The sequence below is a fragment of the Schistocerca serialis genome, chromosome 8, assembly GCF_023864345.2.
Source record: "Schistocerca serialis cubense isolate TAMUIC-IGC-003099 chromosome 8, iqSchSeri2.2, whole genome shotgun sequence".
Lineage (NCBI taxonomy): Eukaryota > Metazoa > Arthropoda > Insecta > Orthoptera > Acrididae > Schistocerca > Schistocerca serialis.
The window spans coordinates 566,247,671-566,272,455 of NC_064645.1; the positions used below are offsets into that span (position 1 = coordinate 566,247,671).

At 41.5% G+C, this 24,785-nt stretch overlaps 1 non-coding gene across 1 annotated transcript; it reads left to right on the forward strand.

Moving 5' to 3' along the window:
- The first annotated feature begins 1,857 nt into the window (after positions 1–1,857).
- Trnas-cga (transfer RNA serine (anticodon CGA)) lies at positions 1,858–1,932 on the forward strand. The gene has a single exon. It is a non-coding gene; the product is annotated as a tRNA-Ser (tRNA).
- The last annotated feature ends 22,853 nt before the right edge of the window (positions 1,933–24,785 follow it).

Here is a 24,785-nt window from a genome sequence, read left to right on the forward strand (position 1 = left end):
ATCTGATTTGATAGAATGTTTGAATGTAAATTCACATAACTGACTCACAGAAAGTAATTCAGTCACATTAGTACCTGCAATATAAGTGTTACACAGAGTTCCAATATCAAAGAAAATCAAAGTATAATCCTTACAAGTCGCCAAACATTGGCAAAGGTCCATTGATAGGGAGTGTGACAATGTTGACGGTGCTGCCATTCGGACGAATTAATAGTAGACAGATAGCGTACCGAACCTCGAAACACTCTCTCCTCGTAAAGGCACAAAAAGCGAATCTCCACTTGCAAGATACACTTCCAACCCGTGAAAATTATAGTAACTTCGTGGAGTGAATCAAGAAAATAGTTATGGATGAAGAAGTTTCCGCAGTGAATGATTAGCAAAAAGGAATTGGAAGTGTGCTCAACTTGCACACAGACAAAGCTACGTATCACCATCTCACCATGCAGTGAAACAGCAACCAGCGGCATCATTTACAAGTTAAAAACATTTTGAGGTAGAAGAGATTGACCACTAACACAAAAAGTTATATTTTAGAGACAGGGAAAACTGTTTAGAAATTAAAGCAATTCATTTCATGTGCAAATATCACGTCTTCCATGGCAGAAGACCTTCCGTTTACAGGTACAAGACGGTGCACGACTGACGAATTAACGGCTCAACTGCCCACACGTTATGTAACTAGCTTTAAAAATATACAGAATTTTACTGATCATAAATCTCTGTAACCGAAGAATTAACAGTACCCTCCAGACAGCTTTAATACGTTTTAGAGCACTTACATACGTAGAACTCGTAATATTTACAAAGACTTTTCAAAACACATCATGTCCCACAACAACAAAAACAGTAGACAAAATTTCGGAAAGCGTTTAAGGCGTTCCAGTGCGCCGTTCTTCATGTGTTTCTACAAAGTCCAGCCACATTAACGTGCCCACCGCCCATGTTCGGTGCCAACGTAAAATACCCACCCACAAACCGCATCTGGCAGCACTAGCAGTGAAGGGTATATAAAGCGTGTTGGGGAGATGCGAAAAAAGTGCAGTCGTTGTCGTAACGGGGGAACTGAGCTATTTATCTGACGTCCAAAAGGGTATGATCATATCCTTTCGGGGTCAAGGGTGGAAGCATTTCAGAAACGGCTAAGTCTGCAAATTGTTCGCGTGCCACCGTGGATAAACTATACCTTGCGTAGCAAAAAGGTGCTATCCAAAACTGGCAGGGAGACAACTGCGGTGCACCACGGCTTGTGAACGACGTCAGCGGACAGAGGCGGATGACGTTGACATATTTGGTTTGTGGGGTGTACAACTGCATGGTTATCAGCGCCCATACTGAATTCCAATCTTTACAGATTCCACTCTCGCAACTTTCCCGATTGATGATGCAGTGATGTGGACAACACGGACACCCTACCCAGCCGAGAATCGAAGCTGGGTCCCCATGATCCAGAGGCAGCAACACTAGCCTATAGACCACGAGGTGCGGACACAGGGGCAGATGTAGGATATTTTTCTGGGGGTGGGGCGCACAAGCTTTCACGTCACTGATTATACACGTTTTAACAGAGCACAGTGCATCTGTCTGTGATGGGGTACCTATATGTTAAAGTCAAGGTGCTCTTCACAAGGGCTTTGTAATAAATATAAATAACTGAACTTGAAACTTCCTGGCAGGTTAAAACTGTGTGCCCGACCGAGACTCGAACTCGGGACCTTTGCCTTTCGCGGGCAAGTGCTCTACCAACTGAGCTACCGAAGCACGACTCACGTCCGGTACTCACAGCTTCTGTAAAGTTTGGAAGGTAGGAGACGAGGCACTGGCAGATGTACAGCTGTGAGTGCCGGGCGTGAGTCGTGCTTCGGTAGCTCAGTTGGTAGAGCACTTGCCCGCGAAAGGCAAAGGTCCCGAGTTCGAGTCTCGGCCGGGCACACAGTTTTAATCTGCCAGGAAGTTTCATATCAGCGCACACTCCGCTGCAGAGTGAAAATCTCATTCTGGAATAACTGAACTTGTTTTATTCAAATTTTGATGGTGTAATTAGAGCAAAGCACATTAAATAAACGTTTTATATGCGAATAACATAAGATACGCAGTGAAAAACAATGAACTCTCAAAAATACTGCAGGTTCATTCTTCTCTTACATTTTCGAGGGAACACTTCTAACACTTCTGCTGTAAATTTTATGTTCCTGTTGATGTGCGTCAAAGCTAAGCCATTCAGTCGGCTCTATACCATGGTGCTACGAAGATAGGGTTTTTGTGTCGCAGAGCAGAAAATGATCTTTCTGCTGTGGCAATACTGATGGGCAGAGCCGATAGGAGCTGAAGGAAGGCAGCGATGTTTGGAGCAGAAGATGAACTTTTATGAGATCTGCTGGAGAGATTGGGTTGTAATCTTGTTTTTTCGACTACTGATTAAGGATCATCAGTTTCCCTTCCGAATCTGCGAAAAACTCATTTTTGTATATTTCAGCTCTCTTCAAGACTTCCCCAGTGGACCCATCAGAAATGTATTTTGGTATTACCTCGTTTAAATGACCAACGGCTCTGGGTGTGCTTTGGGGAATCTGTAGGCTAGTTTATTACGTAGAAAATCTAGAACACGAACCCAGATTGCCACTCTAAAATATTCCTCGTGTGAATCAGCTGGGGCATTCGTTCGATTCTTCTGTAGGGCAGTTATTCTAGACGTTTTTATCTCAGTGCCAAATTTCTCAGCAGATTATTCTACTGCCTTAAAGACAGCATGCAAGTGTAACTGACGAAATTCTTTCAAGCTGTTGTGCGCTGCTTCCACGAGTTACATCGCTTGGAATGGATCGATTTCCTTGTCTTGCAGTTCTCGAGTAAGTGGCAGTGCTATACCGAACGCTTACGCAAGTACACATAAACTTATAATAAATTCTGATGACTGCACAGCAGGAAGCAAGGAAAATGCAGTCGTTGCAGTACTGCTTCCACTACGAATGTTACATAGTTTCTGCAGTGTAATAGTTAGGCTGGGAACGATGTCTCGAAAATGCAGGACAGCATCACGCTCTACACCCAACGTGTTTTACACAATTTCTTTATTGTGTGAAACTTTTTTGCTGGTAGAAATGACTGTATTTCTTCCCCTAGTAAATTCCTCGTTGAGCAGATTCTCTGATGAAGTTCACTACTGAACCAATGATACCCATAGCATTTCGTACGCTGCTTGGAGTACAGGTTTCGCTTAGAGCGAGATTGAGCACGTGAGTCGCAAAGTGGCTGTAAATGGCTAATGGTTGTTCCTGTGATATAATTGCTTGAACTCCTTTAAATTTAACACTCATATTCGCTCCTCCGTCGTAGAATTGTCCTCGACAATAAGCTACATCAATGCCAGTTGCTTTAATCTCCTGCGGGATGGTGTCTGCTAAGTTCTCGCCCGTCAGGTCAGTAACAGCAATGAATTTTAGAAATTCTTCTTTTACAACACTACTCTCAACATCAAAGAAACTATGCATAACGATAATTGTTCAGAGATGCTTACATCAGTTGCCTCATCTGCTATTATGGCAAAAAATTTGGATTCTTTTATGAAATCAGCCATTTTTCAAGTAATAACATCAGCGCAGCAATGTGTTAAATCATTTTGTTTTATCTTACTGATATAACGGGTATTTTTTGAGAAAGATTGCAGCTGGTAATATTTAATCGCCGGTGTCCATTCGAAATTTCAGTAATGCGCGAAACTTTCCCTCTGAAGTAAATTCCAATGATTCACTGTCCGTCTCCTAACTGCTTTCACTAAACAATAATTGATATCTCTATGCCACTGGAAGTGTATATTGTTGTCTTTATTACTGGGATTAGTGTTTCTCTGTTTTCGTCCACTCTTCTCTTGCTAACCTCATCCATTCTTGTTCAAACATCCGGGACTTCACTTCAATCACATTCAGGAAGTTTTGTTAGGCAACCATATTTCTCGTATGATACTCTTTCTCCCGGTGACTGTGTACAATTTCGTTTGCTTTCTTATACATTTGCATCGGTTCATTCACCAGTATTCCTAGTTTTCCATCATTGTTGCCTCCTTCCGTCATATCGCAGAAAACGCAGGCTTTACGAAATCCGCCACTTAATTTGTTGCTGTAGGCCAGTCAAACATTTTCTTCTGTCCATTCCCCTGCAACGATCACATTTTATCACCTACAATTTACAGAAAGCAAAATTTGGTAGGAGGTCCCAACACACTTTAACCACTGAAATATTTCCTTGTCCTTCAGATGTCGACTTCTGTTCACCGATGACCGATAACACGTTCATAACACAACAGTCTCGTCATCATATAAACCATAGCATTACTTACAGAGGAATTACTACTAGTAGCTGAATCCACGATCCTTGGAAGTACTGGTCCTTGTCCAACGTTAATTTCACTTTCACCTTTTAAGTTTTTACAAAAACACCAGTGAGGTGTCTGATATCGTTTAGACCCACCCATATCGTCACCTGTTTAATGCACAGCGGGAAGCAAACAATTACGCTTACAAACAATTGCTGAAACGATCATGTTCGTCACATTCATTTTATAAGTACAACCTTGCTTGTTTAAATTATATCGAATAGAAATAGGAGTGATTCAACTACAACCATGTTCTAACAAGCGATGTTTCATGTTTTGAGCTAACCCAGTCTGTAAAGGAGTACAGCCATGCAACGGCTCAGCAACCGACCACCCAAATGAGGCAAGGGGCTATCAACAGAGTGTCCTCACGGCCGTTCAGTGACCGTTGCTGCATGTGGACCACTACAGCAGACTCCTGGCGCATGCGGCGTGAAACGTTTGAAAGCAAACGCCCTGCAACCAGGAGTGAGCGTTATGATCTGGCGAATTTTTCGTGGAATTCCCTCGGTAATCTCGTCATTCTGGAGGCACAGTGGACCAACACAAGTATGCATTTATCTTTGGCGACCATGTTCATCCCTACATGCAGTTTGTTTTTCCTCAGCAAGATAGCATCTACCAACAAGAAAATGCAACGTGTCATGCAGCTCGTGGATGGCTGGAAGAGCCCCGGGATGAGTCTACCGTACTGCCCTGGACACCAAACTCGCCGGATTTGCTTTTGGTGTTTGTGGACGGAACGGTGAAATTGGATATTAGAAATTTGTGGTAAGTTCTATGGGACCAAACTGCTGGGGTCATCGGCCCCTAGGTTTACACACTACTAACTCTAACTTTAACTTACGCTAAGGACAACACACACAACCATGTCCGTGGGAGGACTCGAACCTCCAGCGGGGAGAGCAGTGCGACCCAAACCGCGTGGCTACCCCGTGTGGCGACGAAACGGTGGCAAGTGGTCGGTACGTACAAAGTATTGTCCTTGCAACGGCTAGGTGATGCGCTGTTCCAAAAAGATAATGCTCGTCCACACATTACCAACGAAACTCAACGTGCTCTGCCAAACGTGTATGAGCTCGCTGGCCAGCGCGATCACCGGGTCTCCAACCGAGCACCTGTGGGACACGAAGTGAAGACAAGAGATGCAACTCGTTCGCCTACACTTCTTACAGAGCTACACGAGCATATCGAACAGGTGTGGAATGATGTATCACAAAACAGTATTCGTCATCTTTACGATGGACTATCTGCCAGAGCCCAGTGTATGCATTGCCGCCCATGAAGGTTACAGAGCGTACAAATATGAGTGTTTCAGCATTGGTCCATAACTGGCATTTCCGAAACTCCGTAGGTATTTTTTTTTTGCAAAAAATTACGAATGAAAATTGGAGAACATTTTTCCAGCCGTTTATAAAGCGTAGCTGACTATCTTTATTGTGCTATCCAGTTTGCGTTCCAATTTTGTGTGCGTTTTACTCTCTCTATTTCTTCATTTCCATTGTCATGGACTGATTGTCGCAGTGAAATGTATTAACATTCCTCCTTTTTTGGATAAAGTAATATGAAAATTGAAGTCCACGATATGTCAGTAACATTTTTAAAGATATAACGGGAGCTTCCTACAGAAAAACAATTTATTTTTAAAATCCACTATTGCCGATTCCGTTTTTCGCCATACACATGTTTATTTGGAGAAATGCGAAAACTTTCGTGAATTAACGCTTGTCAAAACTAGAAAATGCTGGACGTGTACGTATGTCATCGTCTCACCGCTCTTCTACACTGGCTAAATATATGAAATTTCTTGCATACCTTTTTTTATAAATAACATCACATTGTGACATAGGTTCACAGTTTGACGTTTCATTTTAAAAATAAATAATTTTAACAGTCGACGGAGACCACGAAGTCTCTCAAAAAGTTTTATTCGACAGTGAAACTCATCCATGAAAAATTAAACAAGAATAAGTAACTACATCAAACACTTTTTTTCTTTTAAACGTGCAAATAAGAGGTCTTTAGAATAGTAAATGATCATATTCTTTTTTAAAAAAAAAAACACTGGTCATCTGTCGCATCTTAACACTGGGGTAATCAAATCACTGAGAATCTATTACATCAAACTACATAAAGTTTTTCTTGGTTCAACAACATTACTATGATTTTTTTAACGAGAGACAGAGCAAAGTGGCGCTCTGGTTAAGGTACTGAACGTTCGGAAGGAGGTGAATTAAAATTGTAGACCGCCAATCCAGATTTTGATGTTCTTTGGTTTCTGTACGTCGATTAAGGTCAATCAATGCCTTGCTGGCCGCTTAGAAGGACTCTGGCCGATTTTCTTCGGTATACTTTATACTTGTTCCCTCAGCTCTTGTACTGCCCCACTAATGACCTCGCCAGGACGTTCAGCTCAGACAGTCCAAATCTCTTTTCAACGAAAGCAACGCCTGAAAACTCGCATCATTCCATCACGATATTTACATTACCTGTGATCGAAGATACGAGAGAACTATGATTGCTCCTCGTGTGGAACATCAAACGGTAAATGCGTGTTAATTGCGATGGTTTCTGCGGCCAGTGTAAGACTGAGTAAAATTCTTTTGAATATTCGGCCGCATGATTTAGAATAAATCCACTGCCAAAACCGACGTTTCTTCCGGCTTTGAAGCGGTTTTCTTCATGCAGACTAAACTGTTTCCTTGAAGACGAGGCGGCCACGGTGGCCGAGCGGTTCTAGGCGCTTCAGTCCGGAACCGCGCAACTGCTACGGTCGCAGGTTCGGATCCTGTCACGGTCATGGATGTGTGTGGTGTCCTTAGGTTAGTTAGGTTTAAGTAGTTCTAAGTTCTAGGGGACTAATGACCTCAGATATTAAGTCCCATAGTGCTCAGAGCCATTTGAACCGTTTGAACCTTGAAGACGACCGATGCAAAGACGGCCTAAATGTCAGTTTCAGTAGTGATTCTAGTTTCAAAATGTCGCAACTCGACGCTCTTAAAGAAGTTTATCCCGCAGAGTAAATATGACTGTAAGGAAGAATGAGCACTCGAATCGTCAACGTAAAAATCCAACATTCATTATCCTAACAGGAATTGATCGTCGTGTTCTTTACGCAGAAACAGTACACCCACGTCGTAATGAACGTCCGCATTCGTCATGTAGTCGACTTATTAGAAGGGTTAGTATTTCTCCATACATCGCATTCGTCTCAATTTGATTTCTGACACGGCTGACGTTCATCCCCCGGTTACGCGCCTAATGGAAACGGATTACCGCTTTGCTTTATATATAAGTAAGAACCCGCAAGAAGCGCGTGCGTATGTATTATGTATTGCGCGTACCGAGGTGCTTTGGGGAAGAAAGAGGGAATCACGGCATGCGGTCCATTGTTCCCGTAAAAACCGCCTGCAACAAGAAGCCCGCTCTTGGGCCTAACGAAGCCGAAAAATGTGTGTGGTATTTCATGGGGAAACTGTCTGACACTAATGATGCGTCTACATTTTTAAACACAAGTTTATTGGTGTTGAAGCGGAATTTAAATTAAGCCCTGACTTTCGTTCCTGAGCAAACTGCACGAGGCGGTCAAGAATTCCGCGCTTCGTAGTCTAGTGCAGACAGCTGGAGATATCGCCACCGCATGTTATCAGTTGAAATCGACGACTTCCTCGCGACGTATCAGTAAATACAGTCACAGACCAGACAGCAACGAGCTCGTGTCCAGAACTTGTGTGTCACAGTACCGCGACTTCTAAACGAAAAACATCGCATCGTCAGTGTTTTTCTACCCTCTAAGAGAGCAGTACAGAATCACTACCACTGAGCGATACAGACACAACAACGGAAACATTAAGCAGTCGTAAAACACTGGATTGCTAAAAAGCCAGTTACAGCGTACTGGTTTTCTATAGTTTCAGGAGGCAGTCCTCAGATCTGAAGACATTGCACCACAATTAATAAACTACATTGAAACAGAGTGGATAGAATTAGAGGCTTAAGAGAGACAGTACAAAAGAAATACAACTAAAATATTGGCAAGAACCATTTTGCAATAAGAAATGAGTCTACTGTAACGTCATGGAGAAGAAATACAATCTTTGAGGTTCGCCGATGACATTGTAATTCTGTCAGACACGACAAAGGACCTGGAAGAGCAGCTGAACGGAATGGACAGTGTCTTGAATGGAGGATATAAGATGAACATCAACAAAAGCAAAACTAGGATAATGGAATGTAGTTGAATTAAATCGGGTGATGCTGAGGGAATTGCTATTTCGGGAAGCTAAATAACTGATGATGGTCGAAGCAGAGAGGATGTAAAATGTAGACTGGCAATGACAAGGAAGGCGTTTCTGAAGAAGAGAAATTTGTTAATATCGAGTATAGATTTATGTGTGAGGATAGAGTAGCATGGAGAGCTGCATCAAACCAGTGTCTGGTCAAAATAGAAGATCGTCGATAGAACAGAATTCCTGAAGTGCTACTGAATGCCTTTCATACTTCCAGATCGTGAAAAATGGGAAACCGAAGAAATCATGGACGCACGTGTTACTGATTACAGATGGAAACGTCATAATAAGGTTTAGATCAGGAGTAAGGGTGACCGAAGTAGGACTACCTAACAAATACTTAAATACCCAAGAGAAAAAATGCCTGCCATTGCGTGCATTAAGACGTCTGGAAAGACCTTGGAGGCTTATATATGCCAGAAATAAGTATCAATAAGAGTAAAGTACAAAGTCTAGAAGTATTTCAAGAGGAAAAACTAAAAGTAGTGGAAGAACTTCAACATAAAACAGAAAGGAAGCGGACTATAAAACGTGTGAAGCACTTAAGAACTGTAGTAATTGCAAATGAAGAACATGAAGTGGAGTATGTCATACTTAACATTTCCTAATAGCAAGGAAGTACAGTGTATAAAATTAGAAGTAACATCCATTACGGTTTTTTTTTAAAGAAAAAACAGTTGGAGGGATAGTAGCCTACCAGTTTTAGTTGTTAAACAATTAATACGTATTGTGCTCTAGAATATTATCAAAAGAATGTAATCTATCATTGAAAGAAAGTGAAGGGCTGCTTGTAATCTTGCCAAATAAAAGAACTGGAAAGGAGGCAATTCAGATGACGTTTCCAGATGTCGAAATATCATTTGATTAAATGAACACGTTATTCGTTTAGTATATCGTTTATGACCAAATTTACAGAAAACATTACATACAACATACTGTGTTAACGCATTCTTCGACAAAATGGAAATAGTGGTCCACTACATCAACTAGAAACAACTGAAAACTAATTTCCTGAGCATTGTTTAAATTTTCTTTGAATCCATGTACGAGGAGTTTCGGGAAACAATTCTGCAATTCTGGCTGTCGAATTTTTTTTTATTTTTTTTTTATTTTTTTTTTATTTTTTTTTTTTTTTTTTTTTTTTTTTTTTTTTTTTTTTTTTTTTTTTTGCGAACGACTTCTGAATCGTTTTGATAACATTGGGAAATATGAGTGTCGTGGTGACATGCTTAAACTCTCGTATGCCGCAATTTTATTTTAATTCTGAACACAAAGAAAAGCGCAGAATTCAGTCAGCAGAACAATTTGCTCAAACAGAACGTTGCCTTCGGTAAAGACCTACGAAGTGAAACGGAATTTAGAATTCTGGTAGGTTCCCTAAATGTGTCTTGTGAAAAATATTAACCACGACTAACAACAGGAAATAGCGTTAGACAAGCTGAACACTACCTGTAAGCAAATATGTGCGAACCAGGTCTTTTTTACAACCCCCTCAAGAAATAAGACGGAATTATTCACGTTCAGTACGAAACGTCCACAACAGTAAGGAATTTAAAATCAAGTGAAATACTTATTAATCGAAACTGTGAATAGGATCAACAGAAAAAAACTGAATAAATTCTACGTTAGATACAGAATAATGGGATGTCATATGAAAGAGAAAACGAAACCATGATGAAATTTAATAACTTTATGACTGCACCAGCAATATAAAGTAAAATGTAATTAACGTCCCAAAGAAACGACGCAAGTCATATCGAAATAGTAAAGATGAAATTTCCCAAATTAGCTGAAAGTGTATAGGAGTGTTAGTGAATAACACAATGAATAATTCAGAGGATAACTTCCACGTACATCTTCGAGCACTAAAAAATAGCAGTGAAAACTGGAATCTTGCGTCTTCAGTACTTTCGTACTTCAACTGAAATGTTCGATTCCCTATAAATTTCGGCCTGACTTGAATTCATTTTTATATTTAAATTATATATTCCACATTTAAAGATAATTTTGTGTATTTTGTCTTATAATGTAATATTTCATTTCTCACATCGACTCATTTTGCATATTCGATCTTGAACCATGAAAATTAGTAATCACAGCTCCTAACATAAATGAGTCAAAAATCATTTGACAGTGAAACTAATATTATAATGCTTTAGTTTCCATGTAAACTAAATTTCTGTTTTCATTTTTAATTTTTCTAATTTTGCTATCGATAATTCAATCGACAATTGTACAAAGACAGGAAGCAGACAGTTTTTATGTTGTCAAAATTTGCAACTTTCATTATTAATAATTATTAGGTGCATAAATCTTTGCATAAATCATTATTTCCAGAAAACTTTATGTAAATTACACCTGAAAAGTAATTTAAATTAAGACAATCGTAATAAAATTCATTTGAACGACGTTCTGTTATAGAAGGATCAAGAAGCTATGTACGTAACACTTATAGAAATTTTACGCACCTAAAACGCCATAGTAGTTTCGGTTGTTGTCGAGATTGGTCAATGTAATTATCAAGTTCTTTGTGTTGTGATGAAATGTTCCACAATGCATTTACTCGAAAGTGGTGTTGTAGAAAATGTGAAGAATTTATGAATGAATGCTGATGATGTTAAAAAGCAACAGTATTCCAGGGACTTTTACTTAAACAAAAAGCTTGGACCTACTAATTGGAAAGCATGGACAGGAACCGACACCCTAGACAAAGAGACAGCCTTAGTAAGGCTTAGTAAGGCTTAGTAAGGTAGATAAGTAAAACATTTATCTGCTAATGCAGTGTTTCAGCACTTAGGAAATTATATGAACGTTGACAACACTAGAATAGTTAGTTCGATGTAGGGTACATACTTCCTGCACATCTAAGAACATTTTGGACTGACGAGATGAAAACGAGACAATCCGAGGAAATAATTTATCACTGAGTCAAAAAACTAACGAAATGTCTCACAAAAAAAAAGAAAAATGAAAATGAAAATGGTTGAAATAAAACGGATCGGAGGAATTAAATTCCTTGAACCCACGGAAGAAAATCGACGAGGGCCTTAGTAGAAGTAGTAGTAGTAGTAGTAGGAGGAGGAGGAGGAGAAATGGTAGATTTTAGAAAGCACAAACCCTCCCATTGCTATAGTCTATATATGTGTCTCTCCTACTGTCTCCTTTTTCTCCCACTGATTTACAGTATAATTCACTTGATACTTTGCTCGTTGATCGTACTTCATTGAAAACGATCGGCTTATTTATTGTGCCTTAAAGGAGTGGAAATGTTTTATTGACTCTGTAGTTTTTTGCAGTTTCACATAAATTTTGCAGTTAGGTTAAGTCTGTAAGTAGGATGTTTAGGTTTTTATGACGGTGACGCCACGTAGCGCTCTGTATTAAAATCGCTGACTACGCTGTGTGCAGTCTGTGGCTGGTTGGACTCATTGTTGCATTATTCGTTAGTTTAGTGTTGGGCAGTTGGATGTTAACAGCGCGTAGCGTTGGGCAGTTGGAGGTGAGTCGCCAGCACTGGTGGATGTGGGGCGAGAGAGATCCCAGAGTTTTGAGATGTTAATATGAGCGGACGATTTGGACGTGTGTCCGTCAGAAAAAGGAAATTTGTCTAAATGGATGTCAAGAATATATATTGAACACTATTAAGGTAAATACATAGTTTGTCCCCTATCAAAATCTTTCATTTGCTATCTATATGCATATCAGTAGTTAGTGCCTTCAGTAGTTAGAATCTTTTATTTAGCTGGCAGTATTGGCGCTCGCTGTATTCCAGTAGTTCGAGTAACGAAGACTTTGTTGAGGTAAGTGATTCATGAAGAATAGGTTATTGTTAGTCAGGGCTATTCTTTTGTAGCGATTATTAAAAGTCAGACTGTGTTGCGCTCAAATATTGTGTGTCAGTTTAGAAATGATCAGAATACGTAAAGAGAAAACTGCCTGAGTACGTTCAGTTTTACTCAGCTGTTTCAGTAGCAAATAATGCAGTTTACCAGCACTGTCTTTCTTTACATTCAAAGGGGAAGTTTTAAGTTCTTTCCCAGTATGTTAAGACTCCTTTTGGCCCATTTCTTTTCACTGCAGTTTCACTTTGGGCACTTTTTTTTAATAATGCTGCCGCCATTTGACTGTAATAATTTTTATTTTATTGTTATAGATCAAGATTTCGACCTTAGTCCATTCTCAAGTACAAAAACTGGAATAAATAATAGGAGTATAAATAATAAAAACAAGAAACAGGGCAGCCGTGAAAAATACTTTACAAATACTATGATTATTTATATGTCAAAAGACTTCAGACTGGTATGAAATACAAGTTCTTGTCAAAAAAGCAAAAGCAAAACGCACCTACAGTTCCTCACACCAGTACAATCAACCAAGGAAACTACAACGCAGTGGTGACAAAATGGTGGAGAGAGGGAAGGAATATGGATGCAGGTGTGGATAAAGCAAAACATGGGACATTATTCAAACTGTATAGGGGTGGCACTGGTGTGGGTGCAAGGAAGCAGGGGAGGGGGTAGTCTGAAGAGGTGTGTACTGCTGCTGCAATTTGTAATGATACATATTACTACTCGCCTATATAGTGCATCATGTATTACATATTTAACTGTATTAGAAGGTAGATATTGCATGTTTGTTACAAATGTATTAAAATAAGAGACTTTCCTATGTTTACATGTGAACTTCAATAGTGGACCTCCATGTCATATATTGTAAAGACAATTTTGTGCGAATGTATGCAAAGATAATGTATGATAATCATCACACACAAAAAAAAGCAATTCAGCTACCTTGTTATCTAACACAGCACCGACTGTATTGTGCAGGCTGTGACGTCTCTCAGGCAGTCTTTGGAAGATAGTTTCGTCTACGTGCATGTCAGTTGTTGTTCACACAATAGTGTTCAAATGGCTCTGAGTACTATCGTACTTAACATCTGAGGTCATCAGTCCCCTGGAACTTAGAACTATTTAAACCTAACCAACCGAAGGACATCACACACAACCATGCCCGAGGCAGGATTTGATCTGCGACAGTAGCAGTCGCGCGGTTCCGGACTGAAACACCTAGAACCGCTCGGCGACAACGGCCGGCATACAATTGTGTGGCGCATACATGTTTATTAGCAGTTTCAAATAACAGCTGTGATATAGAGTCCAGAAATTAAAGTCTCCAATATATTTAGGCGTTTTAGAGAAGTTCTCACTTATACTAATGAAGGATCTGATCTATATGACCAGATACTACCATATATACTTTTCCGACAAGGATTTGTATTTCATAGCAGTATAATGTCTTTTGACATATAAATAAGGCAAAAAATCGTGGTATTTATGCACTTTTTTCCTGGTTGCCCTGTTTCGGGTTTTTTTCTGATTTGTACTTACTGTTTATGTTAGCTTTTGTTACCTGAAAATGGTCTAAGGCTGAAATCTGGATCGTATCACAATCAAAAACAAAAACTATTGCAGTTAAATGGTGGCCGAATCATTCAAAAATTTGTCATGACTGTGGCTCCAGCGAAAATAAAAGTTATCACTTTCAGCATGTTTGTATAAGCGTCAAATGCTCACTCTACAGAGACAGCTCGTAATAACGTTTTTGGTGACACGAAAACCGTAGTGAATGATCGTAGAGCATTACAACTATACTGAAGCCTCAGACCGGATATTACGCCCATATTTTACGTGCAGAAGTACAGTAACTTTGAAACTCTGGATCTCGGTAAGGGATAATGTTATCGGAAAATGTCTGAAATTTAGCCAAGAATATCATCTTATAAGATACGATAAAAATTTCTACAATCTACCACGAAGAGAAATTGTAGAAGTGACCGTCCCTACAACTGGTACTTTTGCACTTTTCAAACCCAAAAATCATGATTTTTCGAGGTTTTATCAGGAACCGTGCATGAGTAAGAGCTACCCTAGACCGCACCTAATGAAAAAGAAATCAACCTATTTCTTCGATTTGCCGGGTATGGGGGAAGTGTGTAATGTTTAAGTTTTCACCCTATACTATTCGTGCTACAGTATGCCTGTTCTTGAAATCCGTATGCAAATGGTCGCTAGGCCACAGTCTATTCAAAACACTTGACCCTTTATATCTGTGATCAACAGAATCCGAGATATTACCTCCTGAAAAATTCCATTGTCGCGCGCGGCTTTTTGGTCCACATTAATATCGTGTACTATCGAGCATATACCGATAATAAGGACATTGAGTTCTAGACAAATTCTCCGTGTACGAAATTCACGGCAGCACTCCTAGTTGTGTATTCTCTGAGGGCACATATCGACTACACAGTTCAAGGCAGGAGTCTTGGTTCGAGTCCCAGTTACGCAACAAGTTCACATCTGTGTGGAGTTACATAACCTTCGCCGGCCAGTGTGGCCGAGCGGTTCTAGGCTATTCAGTCTGGAACCGCGCGACCGCTACGGTCGCAGGTTCGAATCCTGCCTCGGGCATGAATGTGTGTGATGTCCTTAGGTTAGTTAGGTTTAAGTAGTTCTATGTTCTAGGGGACTGATGATCTCAGATGTTATGTCCCATAGTGCTCAGAGCCATTTGAACCATTTTTTACATAACCTTCAACCATGCTGTCGACTGACAGTTGCTTACTTTCTTATCTTACTAAACAGAGAGAGTCTATGGCGCTCTGGAAGTGTCCGTAAGAAGGGCTGCTTCTCGTTAAAAGCCGGAATCTGGACCGGAGGAAGTTACCGCGGCGGCTGTGAGCGCGACAGGGCGGGGCAGGGGAGTGCTGGCACTTCTTGGATGGCGGGTTTCGCGGTAGCCGGAGTCCGGGCCGAAATGCAAGTGCACATAAATCGGCTGGCGAGGCAGTTTTAATGGCTCGTCCTCATAAATTCGGAAGCAAAAGTACGAGCCGGCCCTGGCCGGGCATTCGCAGCGGATAAAAATGCGGTCGCGGCGGCAGCAAGATCCTAATTAAAGAGGCCGGGCTGGGGTGCAGGACCCATCCTTCGTAACCCGCGCGCATTCGTTAGCCGCGGGATGCCAACAGAGCGGCCGACACGCGTCCACATTCCGCGCCGCGCATGCAGGCACGCATGCAGGCACGCACGCCACGCACGGGGCTGGTTCAGCAGTCTCAGCCGCCGCGCAGCCGCCCGGGACAGCCTCAGTGGCGCAGTGGGTCGCCGAGTATCCGCTAGGAAGATGACTGGCAGCCACTGTTGCGTAGCCCACTACGTCACTTCCTGCAGGCACTCGACATCCATAACGGCAGCTGTTGCCTGCGTAGCGCATCTTTGCACTACACTCGAACCTTAAGGTTTCTACGAAGTGTACGCTTTGTCCCTTTCAATGAAGAACAGTGGGCTAGCACAAACTACTCACCTAATAGTGAGAGTATTATGGAAAAGCAGACACGACAAGTTAGTGCTATTGATCTTAAGCGTACATTGTATCTCCAACGCCGCTAATGTTAAATTATCGAAATTTGTGACCCATTATCTAGGAAAATTTTTAAGACACTAACTTACAATTTCCAAAATTATCGAAAGTACCTTTCTAGATACACTGAACTAGAATTATTACTAAAATTGTATTGTGGGGCATGTTATCTTTTTTGTTTCAAACACTCAATTTTTTGACAGAATTTTGTAAATAAATGAACATAAAAACAGAACAACTCATGATATTTTAATTATTCTTGTTCCATATGTGTTGAACCATGACCCTACCATCAGTACTTTTTCAGAAAGCGGGTCATTTATTGCAAAAAATGTAGTTCAGAGATATTGAGGTTTAAAAGTCTTTTTTTTTTTACAAATTCTTATACAAACATTTCTGCGTCTTTCACGTACTAGAATTGTGCTGGCCCATAGTCTGAGTCTTCTTCAGTGTCACAGCACCCCAGTGCTTGTTTCCTACTTTTCTTTCTTGCTTCTTTTGTCATTTGCTTCACGTACACGAAACTCATCCAGTTCCCGCAGTCTTTCAGCTGTGTTCTGTCCAAATCTTACCCCTAACATCTCCAGAACCTTAAGTCTTTCATAGCTCCCACCATTAAAAGTTATTACAGCATCAGACACTGTTAACTTTAGAGTCATAAGATCAACAAAAACCTTTTTAGACACATGACACCACACGACATCATTGAAGAATGTCTCACCACCACAAAGACAGCAAGAGACAGTTTCAGAAAGAACTTGTGCAGGGGTTTGCAGATCAATAATTACGCAGTCCACAATATAATTACTTTTACCACTGTCACCTGTTTCTAAAGTTACTTTCCTTTTTGATGCACAAATGGGCGTGGTCACATCAGAAACATTATCGTGGTGTCCTTCACTGTTAGCACACTTGTTTTCAAGTACTTCAGAAGAAAATGCAGGTCTCATATATCTGTTACCCGCAAATTTGTGTTTCTTGAAGTTACTTTTACGCTTAGTCGTTTTATTTACGTATAAAAAGCAATACAAGTTAGCTTACTACAAAAATAGCCGATAATCACATTAATTTCAACGAAAACTAGTATCAGAAACAAAGGATTGGTTTGTTTATTCGTAATGCCAACTTCTGAGACGAAGCAGTAGGCACAAAACAAAGCAATTCACAGCTTTCTAGACTGTGTAGTTCCCAAGATACGACTGCTCAACTGTGGCAGTATATGCATAGCCGCGAAATTTGACAGTCACGAGTCAGTATTCAAAATATTACTTGCAGGTCTCACAATTGTCTGATTTTAATGTATTATATACCAAAATGTTCAACAAAGTCCAAAGTTCATTATGGAGTAGAAAACAAAAAATGTCAAATTTCAACGAATTTCATGTACAATGTCCCCTTTCTTAAATGACAGAAAGCAGAGTGTTTCAGGTCCATATGGATCATACAACAACACTCAGAATTTAAAGCAGTCAGATACGGTGTATCGTAGAACTCGATTTTGTGGCCTCTTTAGTTTATCCAAACCTGCAAAATTCCGTCATCTTTGTGCATGATTCGTGTTGAATAGGTATAAAAAGTAATAACTGTCATATTTCTGGAAGGGCAGCTAACGAAACATTTTAAAAGATCAACAAATAGTTGAGTGCTGTTGAAAAAATTATAACTTGCACAGGCTATGTACACTGTTACTTAGTGTACACGCTGCTCGCAGATTACACCTCATAACTAAATTGAATGCACATCGTCATCTATACTAGGATGGTTCAAAGCAATTTTGCAATAAACTGAGAAAATTAATTTATGTGCCAGTAACGAGAACTTAATCTGTCTGCCTGCTAAAATGGTGCAACTATGATGACATTTGATAAATACGCAGTCTGAGAGATTACTGCCGACAGCTCAGTAGGGTCGTTCCGTTGTGTAGCAACTACCAGGAGCTTCTATTTAAAATTCATATGACTATACCATCAAAATATCAAATAACACGAATTGTGTAGTACACTTCATTAACTCAGGTATGGGAATTTTGTCATATTTTCTTATAGTGATTTCTAATTCTGTATTTTGTCTAATTTGGAAACATTGTACGTCAGGCTATCTCTGTATGTTTACTTTTATGGCTGAAGATGGTCATAGGAGACCGAAATTAACAACCTGACTGATAATCATTTGTGGTCCATGACTGGATAGATAATAAAATAAATTAAGTAATTCTAAGATCGCTGGAGAACCTTACTGCGACTTTGTCCCAACCGGTGAATTGCAAGAGTAGTGTTTTGAACGTTTTGAGGATCCTGACAATTTTGCATCTGTTTTCGAGTTGTTTTCAAGGCCGTTTTAAAAGACAAATTATTTTACATCAAAACTCCTCAGTACGTCCACCCTGTTTTCCTTGGGAAGCGTTGCCACGTCTCCATGATGAGATGGCAAACGTGATATAATACTTCGATCAACTATTTGTGTGAAATGTTTTTCCGATAGTGAAACTAAACAAGCCACTACTGCGTGGCTACCAGACTAAGAAAATGTGTGAAAGTGTCTACATCTCTCAGTATGCCGACAGTTCGTACCAGATAAAAATTATATTATGTCTCCAACACGCCAAAAAAATTAATTGATACTGAAAATTTGTTTCGTTGTGATCTTTGTTGTTGAGAAATATGAAATGAAGTCGTTTACAGTGCGACTGAATTGCCATTTAAATGCGATGCTTTCACTGTTTCCCCTCCTTCCCCCTTCTCATGCTCAGACAACGGGTCGTGCCAGTGTTGGAAGAGCACAGTCAGGCACTATCTGAGCAATAACAGTGCTCTTGTGCCGAATTGTTGGCCGTACCTGCTCTAGACCTTTCAATCACGATTAGAAGCAAATCAGTCAACACAGTTAGTCATTTCTGGGGCTGCTACCATTTTTTGTAGCACGTGCTCTATACCCAGGGCCCAAAACATTGGTCCAAAAACAGAGCCCTGTGAACATCTCCTCGTTATTGCTTTCTTCATAATTTCACCTGGGTAAGTAAGTCTGGTCTGCCTGTTCCTACAACAGTCCCTTAAACCTCTTTTTGGAAAACAATAGAGCATTGCATGTCGTGGAGGTGTGAGAAAAGTTAAGTCCATCACAGGTTACTGAACATTCCATGTTCACTATTATTACTACGCCCTCCGAGTCTGCTGTATCATTTAAAATGCTCAATGCTTGACTGATGACATCTTCTATGGATTTCCTTTCTAAAACCCATACTGAGTCTCAGTGCGTCCTCTCAGTTCTCTTAGCTCTGTTAGTCTCCTGGAGAGCCAGGTCTGTTGCACTTTTGCTAAGTGTTATTTGATGGCAACATGGGTCAATAGGACTCCGTCGAAGGGGGGTCCTTGTCATCCGCTTTCGTAAGGATGAATGCCAGTGTTAATTTCCACAGATTTACAATTCTCCCTTACAACAGACACTCGTTGTAACAGACCCCACAAGTAAGTTCCAATCTTATCCTCTAGTGCTGGAAGCACTCCATCCGCCGGCAGTCTAGCCAAGAACTTTTCTCTTCTTTAACCGACGTAGAGCCTGTCTTACTTTTCCCTTAGCGAAGGAAGTTACGGAAGTATGCGCGTTATAATACGTATGCATTTTTTTTCGCAGTTCGCTCTGGTCTTCTTCTTCATCATCCACTGTGTTACCCGGTAGTAACGGCTGCATAAATAGAGTGGTCGAGTCTTCCGAGTCTCGTGATAGCATCTTCTCTTTTCAGTCCTGATGAAAGTGCTATTATATTGCGGGCCATTAATTTAAAAGGCATACCCCAGGGATTAAGGCTCAGTTCTCTGGAAACATTCCAGCCGTCTCTCTCTCTCTCTCTCTCTCTCTCTCTCTCTCTCTCCCTATCTCGTAGGGTTCGATGAGAATTCCTGTGACACAAGCAGACGTCCTTTCTTAAGTCATCTAATACTGCAGGCCTTGCTATTCTCCCTTGCAGGTGTTTATTTCTGACATTCGGTATAGCCCCGACCATTGCATGTTTCATTGCTCCTCTCAAAGCACTTGCTCCCTTGTCGAAGGTGAGATGATTCTTTCGTCCTTATGGCAAGTTAAAATTGTAGTGATGAGTAACACATTATTAAGCTCCTATTTCCTGTCGATGCTTCACAAGTATATATGTTGTGTTGTGGTCGCCTGTAGATATCTACCGAACATTCTTTAATATCGACAAAGGCTTCTGTTGAGGCAAATGTTATGTCTATATTTGAACAGTCTCCTGTTTTTTTTGTGATACTCGGATATGAACTTGAGAATACAAAGGCACGCGGGGAACGTGTATATTTCAACAATGGCCCAGGCGCACCCTTGAAGAACCCGGGCTGTAAAGTAGACGTGTGGCCGTCTCAGAGGACAGAAGACGATTCGATTTTTAGATCCAGTCAACGACGACGTAACTGGAGATGGAGTGCGATGACTGGAGAAAGGTGGGGAAAGCTGTCAGCCGTATCATATTCAAAGGAAGCATCCCAGAATCTGCATTACGCGATTCGAGGAAACGACGGAAAATCAAAATGCGAATCACCGGTTGGGGATTTGGACTGTTGTCCTGTCAAATGCCATTTCTCGTTCAGTAACATCAAGGAGAGAGTCTGCGATGAACCGAAGTATTTTTGTCACGGACAAAGTGAATCGTAAATGGTGAACAGACAAATTTCCTACTAAATCTACATTTTTGGAGACAAACGATGGTCCGATGAGAGATGATAAGCTGCCAGGAGTTCCTTTCTGGCCCTAATATATCGATTATTGGTTTTGAGATGCCATATGCCTATAGGTAGCGTAGAATGTGATCTCTATTCGTGGACATGGAATGCTTTAGAGCATAGAGGATCGGCTTGATGCTGCCCGGTTTATGTTATCCCTAGTATTACGAGCCCACCACTGCAACACTCGAATAGTGAGTGAATAGTCCGTTTCGAGCAGGATCAGTCTCTAGTCAATAGGTCACCGGAGTATAAGGAACTGCTTGTTGTAGGAGAGAACGAGAGAACGAGATTTCTCTCCTCTCGACTGAGTTTCTCTTGCAAAAGTCCTCAATCCTGTTGAAAAGGCGTGGGCAGAGTCATAATGGAACATTTAAAATTCGCAAGCCTCACCTCTAGAACTCTGGATTACATTTGGTGGCAGGAAATGGAAGACACTATCCACCACATATAGTTATTTCCTTTCATAATGAAGATACTGGTTGAAGACGCATACGTTTGGACAGGATATTGAATGGTGAAAGACCCACACCCTGTCTCTTTCTCAAGACTCAGAACATTTTAATAAGAATTCTGATCTCTTCGCTCTTTCAATTTAAATTAGTAGACTCTAAATATGCAGCGTACTACACCAATATAGAAAGAAACAAGATTCGAGCCAACTCTTGCCTTTCCTACCTTTTGGACTCCACCTCGACACTACAGCTGTATTTTCCAGTTCTGTGATGTAACTGGGAATTAAGTGGTAGCAGTTTTTCTGAGTACTTTTAGAGAGTACGGTGTACAATTTTGTTAATAGCGGGGCAACATTGTAAGATGTGTGAGGCTTTTAATGTTAATGACAAAGCTAGAAAATTGTAGTGAACTATTGGAAGACCTGTAGATGATCGACTCTTGGCTCAGGGATCGGCAGTTGACCCTCAACATAAACGGATTTAACGTACTGCGTGTAAATAGACGAGTAGACTCGTTACTGTATTATTTGAAGGTAGCCGAACAATTACTGGACACTGTCACATCCGTTAAGTAACTGGGAGTACACCTATATAGTGATCTGAAGTGAAAAAAACACAGAAAACTAAATGTAGGAAAGATAGACGCCGCAGTGATATACACTGAAAGAATCATCAGGAGGGGAGTTCACACTCAAAGGAGGTAGCTTGTAAAACCTTCGTTCGATCAATACTTGAACATTGCTCATCAGCCTGGGACCTTTATCAGATAGGATTAATAGAGGAAATGGAAAATACCCCAATAAGAACAACATGTTTTGTCACAGGTACGTTTAATAAGCGAGAAAACGTGAAGGAGGTGCTCAGACAACTGCAGTGACAGAGGCTGGAAGAGAGGCATTGTGTATCTGTGTATGGTTCACAGCTAAAGTTCCTTACCAATAATTTTTCTTCTCGCACGTCATTCGCAACTGACATAGGTAACGTGGGGAGTGTGAGTGGTTGCGGAATATAGATGTAGATGTCTTAAGAAACGATTTGGGATTTACTTCTGGGGGCTTAGTGGGATGCTCAAATTTCAGATCCGGCCATTTTCTGGGTTCTTAAGAATACATTGCACCGTCCATTCAGTGGTATAACATATTGAGCTTCCGGTGGAAGAGACGACCGAAACTGGAGTACAAATGGTTCAAATGGCTCTGAGCACTATGGGACTTAACATCTGAGGTCATCAGTCCCCTAGAACTTAGAACTAATTAAACCTAAATGACCTAAGGACATCACACACATCCATGCCCGAGGCAGGATTCGAACCTGCGACCGTAGCAGTCGCGCGGTTCCGGACTACAGCGCCTAGAACCGCTTGACCACCGCGGCCGGCGAAACTGGAGTACGATCACTGTTCTATTGCATTCCTATGCATGACAGCACATCTCTATTGTTAAGGCACTTTTTAGCCTTATTTGAAGCTTATGGGTGACAAACGTTTTATTGTTACTTGTCATAGCATAGGACTAACAGAACGACCAATTTTTTATATCATTACCTCTCAGCTTTAGACTTTATTCAGCCTCAAATCTGTCAACTATCGCAGATAGCCTTTAGTGATGCCACGGTGCCGTTCAACACACCCTTTATCCCGTCTTTCGATAAACTTCCAATTGTATGTAGCCATTGTACAGTGCGTGGGAGAACACATTTAATCTACACGTACTTGTACATGACTACTCTACAAATCACACTGTCCGTCGCCGGTAGTTGAATGGTGGCTGGGAGCGGTGGCGCGTTCCTGTAACCCAAGCGACCGGGGAGCGGTGTGTGGGAGAAAACTGGGGCTGTGCACGCAGTTTCGATCGTTCTGTGAGCTCAAGAACGACCGCAGTGACGTCCCCGATCATTAGCACAGGGATGTGAGGGGGTGCCTGATGACTGGGGTGCTGATCGCCTTGCGACGCCGCACGAAACGCAGCCGAGGCGAATCGAGAGAGTAAGACGCGACTTGCTATGAAAGCGAACTGCGCAGTGAGGAATCCGAGGCCCGGAGTAGTCGCTAGCGAGGAGGCGGATGTTCGCAATCCAGGTGGCCCAGTGCCCGGGAATAGGTGCCATTCCACCACACAACAACTTTAACAAAGCCGGCACGGTAGCTCAGCGTGTTCGGTTAGAGGGTTAGCTCCCTCTGTAATAAAAAACTGAGTTAATCGATCAACAACGAACTTAAACGGATGTCTTACTTCGTCCGCTCCGAGCAGATGCAACTAACAAAATCGAACAAAATGAGGTTAAAGAAAAAATAAAATAAAAAAATGGTCAGCGCGACAGAATGTCAATCCTAAGGGCCCGGATTCGATACCAGGCTGGGTCGGAGATATTCTCTGCTCACGGAACTGGTTGTTGTGTTGTCCTAATCATCATCATTTCATCCCCATCGACGCGTAAGACACCGATGTGGCGTCAAGTCGAAAGACTTGCACCCAGCCAACGGTCTACCCGACGGGAGGCCCTAGTCGCACGACAAATCACACTTATGTTGCTGGTAGAGGGTTCATCTAACCACCTTCACATAAACCTCAATTATTCCGCTCTCGAACAGCGCGCCGAAGAAACGAACAACTATATCTTTCCGTGCGAGCACTGGTTTCCCTTATTTTATTATTACGATCGTTCGTCTCTACGTATGTCGGCATCAAAAAATATTTTCGCATTCGAAGGAGAAAGTTGGTTATTAAAATTTCGTGAGAAGATCCTCCGCCGGCCGCGGTGGCCGAGCGGTTCTGGGCGCTTCGGCCCGGAACTGCGTGACTGCTACGGTCACAGGTTCGAATAGAGCCTCCGACGAGAAAAGCTTTTATATAATGAATTCGACATCAAATCCTATACCATGACCGTGTTACTCTCTCCCCTATTTCTTAATAACACAAAACGTTCTGCCCTTCTTCAAACTTTCTTGCTATACTCCGTTAATCCTGCCTGGTAAGGATCTCACAACGCGCAGCGGTACTCCTAAAGAGGACGACAGGCGTAGTGTAGGCAGTCTCTTTAGTAGATCTGGATCTGCTGTCATCCGAGAAGATCACGAGACCCCACTTCTCACTGGTGCAGTCCCTATGCGGCTGACACCATCGCAAACGGTACCGGCGATGAGCGGGAATCAACGGAAGACAACACACTGGGCGTCGGGCAAAGAGACCAACCCCATGTAGTCGCCGAGGAACAGGGGAGCCCGATATTACGTACATTACGGTCCCGTTAAATGTGGATGAAACTGCACTCGCTATTGGACGTGGGTTCCTTCATGTCTGTTTCACAGTGTAGTGATGATCATCTGCTACAGTGGTTGATCGTGGACTCCCACCTCCTTTCCTTCGGTCAGCCGTGCCTGTGGTTCTGAAAACTGCTCACGCACGCGAAACAATGGTGTCGGCAATACCAAACCACAGGGCCAGTCTCACCACACCATGTCCTTCCTGCTTCCCTATGATTCTTGCTCGTGTGAAATCATCCAGATGTTGCCTCCGGTCCA